This window comes from Podarcis liolepis (assembly GCF_965112155.1).
Source record: "Podarcis liolepis genome assembly, chromosome: 3".
NCBI classification, from domain to species: domain Eukaryota; kingdom Metazoa; phylum Chordata; class Lepidosauria; order Squamata; family Lacertidae; genus Podarcis; species Podarcis liolepis.
The window spans coordinates 18,935,842-18,943,496 of record NC_139557.1 but is presented as its reverse complement, the minus strand read 5'-3'; positions in this window follow the sequence as shown (position 1 = coordinate 18,943,496).

The following is a 7,655-nucleotide window of genomic DNA, read 5'->3' as shown; positions in this document are numbered from 1 at the left end:
CAGGATATTGTTGGGGAAGAAAGAGGAGGGGCTCAGGGTGAGCAAAGTCATAATGGTGTCGGGCACTAGATTCTTTGTTCTGATCCACAGTTGCTGAATAAAACCATAAATACGAACTTCCTTGTTCCTTCTTTGATCCTGAAGGCTGCCTGAGGAGGAGAAAATCGCCCGAGTCTGACACTTTGTCATCATGACACAGGGCCCAGGATGCAGCTGGGATGCGCTGACAACATCATTTCAGCAAATGAGCTTTGGCAAGAGTGAGGAAGTTCTAGCACACAGTCTAATTATTAAGATGTGGGGATTCCTAGTCTTAAAAGCAAATAGATTGGCAAAAGCGAATCAGGTTGATTAATGATGGCAAGATTCTAACTAGTGGTGTGCCACTCCAATTATTTTTTTCACACGTACCTTCTTAATGGGCCAGTGCTCCAGGGGTTGGCGGCAGCTCCATTCCATCTCTAAGCCCTAAATGAAGGAAACATTTTAGAGAATCCTATGTGCATGCCAAAAATAACCTGCAAGCTGGTTGCTAGGTGCTCCGCTCCTTGACATTTGTATGGCGAAGCAAAGTGTTATCTGCCAATTAGCAAAGGACCATAACAAATGCCCTTTTCAGAACTCTCCCTGTTCCAGAATGGAATGGCCCCTATATAGGGAAAGTGCCCATTGTTACCCTTCATTGAAGAACAGTGTTAAAAAAGAAGAAGCGTTGTTTCAGGAATTCTGGTAGCTGTCATTAAAATTTGCCAAGTAGATGCCATGATGCTCCAACTTCCAAACCATCCACTCTTCACATCTCTGCTTCTCAACAGATTCCTCTTCTTTGGGGCACCCACCTGCTATTCTGTTTACACAAAAGTGTCCAGGCATACTTGCTCTCCTGGGGGAGAGCGAGGCTCTGCATAAAAACCTCAGAAGGCTCGAGGCTGGCAAGGTGATAAGATTGGATGAGAAATGACAAGTGTTATCTATTCTCCTTGATGTACAGGAATTGTGTCTGTTCAGACCCAGGCATGGCCATGGGCAGAATGCAATCAGATTGTAGCATTTTAATTATGTATCCAATAGATAAAGTGGCTCATTTGGACCAATATCGGTCTTCCAGAAGTATTATAACATTGTAAACAACCCATGGGGGGGCAGGGGGGAGGAAGCAGTGGGTAGGTCCACACCTAGCTATTGTGGTAAAGGTAAAGGGACCCCTGACCATTAGGTCCAGTCGTGACTGACTCTGGGGTTGCGGCGCTCATCTCGCTTTACTGGCCAAGGGAGCCAGCCTACAGCTTCCGAGCCATGTGGCCAGCATGGCTATGCCGCTTCTGGCAAACCAGAGCAGCGCACGGAAATGCCATTTACCTTCCCGCCGGAGCGGTACCTATTTATCTACTTGCACTTTGACATGCTTTCAAACTGCTAGGTTGGCAGGAGCAGGGACTGAGCGACAGGATCTCACTCCATCATGGGGATTCAAACCGCTGATCTTCTGATCGGCAAGTCCTAGGCTCTGTAGTTTAACCCACAGCGGTACTACTAAGCAATTACATGCATAAAAACATGATTAGCAACGGCCATTGTGCGAACTGGATACCAGGCTAGATCCAGCAGGCTATTTTTAAATAATGACTGCTTAGACCAGCCTTTCTCAACCTTGGGACTCCAGATGTTCTTGAACTACAACTCCCATCATCCCTGACCACTGGCCATTTCTGGCTAGGAATGGTGGGAGTTGTAGTTTAACAATATCTAGGGACCCAAGTTAGAGAAAGGCTGACTTAGATGATGCTGATGCCTCTCTGTTTCTCCTCAGTTATTCATGATTCATATAGGAAATTGAAATAGCTACCTAAAGGTAAAGGTAAAGGGACCCCTGACCATTAGGTCCAGTTGTGGCCAACTCTGGGGTTGCGGCGCTCATCTCGCTTTATTGGCCGAGGGAGCCGGCGTACAGCTTCCGGGTCATGTGGCCAGCATGACTAAACCGCTTCTGGCGAACCAGAGCAGCACATGGAAATGCCGTTTACCTTCCCGCTAGAGCGGTACCTATTTATCTACTTGCACTTTTGATGTGCTTTCGAACTGCTAGGTTGGCAGGAGCAAGGACCGAGCAATGGGAGCTCACCCCGTCGCGGGGATTCGAACCGCCGACCTTCTGATCGGCAAGACCTAGGCTCTGTGGTTTAACCCACAGCTACCTAGATGTATGCAAAATCTGTTCATGCCAAACCAGAGAGCTGTCACAGTGGTTTCACTTGCAGTGAATAGCTATTTCATTGCATTGCATGCTAGGACTGCATGGGACCATTGTCAAGTTGAAAGACCTCTAGGCTGATTACTGATGATTGTATACAGGCATTCGCACAAGTCTGTGTTGGTGTCCAGAGTAATTCATACAGAGGTGGAAGGGGAGATGTTTTCTTCACCATTGTGATAGAAACAAATGTACGAAATAGTATTATTAGGACTATTAGATGCAGATGGTGACATAGAGGAGACATGAAGCAGAGATCTAAAGTATCAGATAAGCAGGCAGGAGAGCTGTAAACAAAGAGGGATTTCAAGTAACTCAGACTGGATGCCCATTAAAACAAAGCGGTAATCCATATGGGAACAGCTATGTTTCATTTTCCTTATGCAACTCCAGTGAGAAATAATCTATAGATTTTGTTATGAATGGAACAAGTAGAATGGAAGTGAATACATCATTTATCGGTAGTCATTCAGAATCTGAAAGCACCTTCATCCCTGCTCATGCATTCTGCTCATTTCAATGGGAATTTGAACTCTAAGCAGTACAAAGCATTGAAAACTTTCAAAATGTATCATATTCTGAAAAAAAGACAAAAACAGTAGGGGCACACACACAAAAAGGCCCTTGCATTTTGGGTGAGAATCTATTGCTATTCCAAGAGGAGGGGGAAGCCAGATTCTATGCCTCAGTAGAGATTTGGTCAGCCAACACAAAAACCTAATAAAAAATGCAAATGTTATAAATTACATAGTTCTTCTCTATCAAACCATGAACAGAGTTTAATTTTTGAATATTCTACTTTCAAGCTAGTGATAAGCATATTAATTAAACACATCAAAGTGTCTCATCATAGTGAAAAGATAATTACAACAAACCACCTAGACCCATGTAGTTCAGAAGAAGCCTGATAAAAATAACTCATTTTACATAACACGCCAAGAAAGAGAACTTAGATTTTAGAAGAAGATAGAAAGTTCCCATGCCATTTTCTCACCAAACCTATAATGAATTATAAAGCAAGCCCCTGATCTCAGAGAAGATATCTTTTTTGTTCAGTCAGAAGACAAAATACATTTTTAATGCAATCACAAACAGATTAAAGGGACAGTGCTAGGATACTTTGAGAATTGAACTTTCCTAGAGGTCTTGGCTCAACCATCTTTTATGAGAGCACATATCTTTTACATATATCAGACAGGCCTTCCAAACTTCCAGCAGTTCACTAACAAATGCCTTCCTTTTACACGTACTTTTATGTGTGATGAAGTTCTTTGTTTTGGGGGGGGGGGTGTTCATTTCACGCAAGGAGAATGGTAGAGTTAAGAACCTGGCCAATTGACTAGTAAAATTATTCACAATCTGACTGGGCAAATATTTTGAGCTTTACTCATTAGAAACTTTAATTTATATTTATTGGGGGGATTCAATTCTCCTGTTCAACTTGAATATGAAGAAAAACAATATTTGTGGAGGGGGGGAAGTGCATATTTTTTTGCTTTTAGATGATGAACACAAGAAACACCATCTTAGAATAGGTGTTGCTGCTATATATGAGAACCTGAACCCTTTAGCACTATAGTGTATAGCATAGTGAGATTATATTTCAGAAGGGCGGGAAAGAAAGAAAAAGTATAGTTGACTTTCTTTTTCTCTTGAAATCTCCCCCAATTTCCATGAGTCTTGAACATGCACACTAGAATCAACTATTGTAGACCAGGCAGAAAGTCTTCCTATGTGGTTCTGGAGGGCAAAGATACCACCAACAGAGTGCCACAAGATGGAGAACATTTTAGTCCAGTTGCCTAAGCAACAGGGATGTCTTCTTTGGCGATCACTCGTAGCTGAGTAAGATTGTCTTCCATGAACATGGTTTTAACAGTGAGTCCATAAGTGACTGTGTAGGCCAATTCTGGATCCACACATCCTTCCACAGTGGGGACATGGGTTTCTGGGTAGGAGTTGATCACGGTATGGGTTTGCCAAGCATGCCTTCCTCTTAGCACATTTCTCCCTTGTGTCCTGAGTTTGAGCGTCTTCAGAGCCCATGACACCTTTGGGAAAGGCTGTTCTCCAACTGGAGCGCTCACAGACCAGTGTTTCCCAGTTGTCGGTGTTTATACTACATTTTTTAAGATTTGCCTTGAGAGAGTATTTAAACCTACAGTGGTGCCCCGCAAGACAAATGCCTCACAAGACGAAAAACTCGCTAGACGAAAGGGTTTTGCGTTTTTTGAGCTGCTTCGCAAGACGAATTTCCTATGGGCTTGCTTTGCAAGACGAAAACGTCTTGCAAGTTTGTTTCCTTTTTCTTAACACCGTTAATACAGGTGCGACTTGACTTCGAGGAACAACTCATAGAACACGGTGTGGTAGCCTTTTTTGAGGTTTTGAAGACTTTGGTGATTTTTGAAGCTTTTCCAAAACTTTCCCGACAACGTGCTTCACAAGACAAAAAAATCGCTAGGCGAAAAAACTCACGGAATGAATTAATTTTGTCTTGCGAGGCACCACTGTATTTTGTTTTCCACCGGCATTTCGCTTTCCATTCTTAAGCTTGGAATAGAGTAGTTGCTTTGGAAGACAATAATCAGCCATCCAAGCAACATGACCAGTCCAACAAAGTTTGATTTTTGAAGAATCATTGCTTTGACACAGGTGATCTTTGCTTCCTCCAGCACACTGGCATTAACCTAAGCAACAGGGATGTATTCTCTATTCACTGTGAGGTTATAAGACCTCATTTATTCTCAATGGCATCAAAACATAGCCATATTTGATTGGTTGCAAATTACTATGATATCATCATGTATACTTAACACTAAGGGAGTGTTGACAAATTACAAGCTCTATCACTACGGAGGATTTTACGCAAATGCTTTACCTAGCACTATCCTGAAACGGGAAGTTTCACGGTGAAAATTGCAGAGCAGCAGTAATTTCGCACTCAAAGTTCAGGATGATTTATTTTTACATGCAGGCTTGGCACACAACAGCTACTACTGATTCATTTATCTTCTCATTTAGCACCTTAATTATAAATGTTCCTCTAAAAGTTATTTTATAGTTTATCTATCATTGTACCTAAACAAATGAGTACAGAGAATAATTGGTCTTCAGCGACACACTTTACAAAGCATGAGAAGCTAATTTTTTGGAGAGGGAGAAAATATTGTGCTAGCAATTTACTTTATTAAGGAAGATGGCATTTATTAAGAATTGTTTTTTAGGTACCGTGTGTGAAAAGTGGAGCCCTTCTAATAAAATGGTACTTGGTGACTGAGTAACTGCCTTATTAGTAATAGTGTTTTTGTTTGTTTTCTGAAAGCTATTCAAACTCTTCTGCAGCAACGATAACTAAAAAAGATACATTCTATAAACTTTAATATCTCCAGATACAGTGGTACCTCGGGTTACAGACACTTCAGGTTACAGACACTTCAGGTTACAGACTCCACTAACCCAGAAATAATACCTCGGGTTAAGAACTTTGCTTCAGGATGAGAACAGAAATAGCGGTGTGGCGATGCGGCAGGAGCAGGAGGCCCCGTTAGCTAAAGTGGTACCTCAGGTTAAGAACAGTTTCAGGTTAAGAACGGACCTCTGGAATAAATTAAGTACTTAACCCAAGGTACCACTGTACTAAACTCTGGCCAATATGGAGATGTTGGTAACTTTCAGACAAAAAAAAAATTGACTACACTAACCAGCCTACATCCTTATTTCTGATCGCATGGATTATTGGCAATGCTACAAAACAGGTGACACTGTGGTCTAAACCACTGAGCCTCTTTGGCTTGCTGATCGGAAGGTTGGCTGTTCAAATCTGCGCAACAGGGTGAGCTCCCGTTGCTCTGTCCCAGCTCCTGCCAACCTAGCAGTTCAAAAGCATGCCAGTGCAAGTAGATAAATACGTACCGCTGAGGCAGAAAGATAAAAGGCGTTTCCGTACACTCTGGCTTCCATCATTGTGTTCCGTTGCACCAGTAGCAGTTGAGTCATTCTGGCCACATGACCTGAAAAGCTTTCTATGGACAAACACCAGCTCCCTCGGCCTGAAAGCGAGATGAGCACCACAACCCCATAGTCGCCTTTGACTGGACTTGAGAGCCAGTGTGGTATAGTGGTTAAGAGCGATAGACTCGTAATCTGGGGAACCGGGTTCGCGTCTCCGCTCCTCCACATGCAGCTGCTGGGTGACCTTGGGCTACTCACACTTCTTTGAAATATCTCAGCCCCACACACCTCACAGAGTGTTTGTTGTGGGGGGGGGGGAAATAAAAAAGTTAGTTCTTGGTATGAGCTTTCGTGTGCATGTGTATCTGAAGAAGTGTGCATACACACGAAAGCTCATACCAAGAACTAACTTAGTTGGTCTTTAAGGTGCTACTGGAATGAACTTTTTTATTTTGACTATGACAGACCAACACGACTACCTATCTGTTGTGGGGGAGGAAGGGAAAGGAGAATGTTAGCCACTTTGAGACTCCTTCGGGTAGTGATAAAGCAGAATATCAAATCCAAACTCTTCTTAATATTCAGATATACTATTAACAGTAGACCTGCTCCTTGATGCTTGTTACATTTGTTTAGAATATTCCACTCCTCACCCCAGAAAATGTCCTGCCGAACCCCATTGGGACTGAGGTTGACAAACTGATTATCCTCACCCTCTCTTGCTTGTCAAACTTGCTGCGCCTTTAGGCCCTTTGTGGAAAACGTCACAGATAACAGGACCGATTTGCGTGATCGGCTAGCCTTCATTCCTCATGCTCTTGGGATTTTCCGTGCCTCAAAATGTTCTAATGACTAGGTTTGCCACACATCTCAATGCACGTTAATTAACTGGGTCCAGCAGTATAGAAACAAATAGCTGGAAGACAATGAGAAAACGGCTGCTGTAACATTTGCATGGGAAATATGTATGATGCAGTTGATTAATTAAAGACATATCTTACACTGCCTCCAATGCGTCAGATAGTTGCTAATTATTGGTCCGCACCACAGCAACAGGGAAAGTAATACAGAAGGGAAATCCGGGGATCATAATCCACAGCATCTTTCTGAAAGTGTGCTGAAAAACAATCTCTGTTAGCATGATATTTTGATCGACTTTCTAATTCCTCCTGGTGCCGCTTTCCGCCCTGCACAAACATCTCTGATATGAGCTGCACTATGAGAGGTGCAGTCTAACATTCTGCACACAAGGAAAAGAGGTGGTTACCATGGCAACAATCTTCATGAAGATGCTCTCGAAATATATGTGGAACCATCCTGCATATATATTTTAGATTCCCCATTAAGTGCGGGGAAATGAAAAGGGGGAGAGCGGTTCCTCTACCTTGAATGGTTGTTTAGAACAGGGCCACGTGTCAAGGGGCCCAGAAGTTTGCCTTGTTGGGCCGAG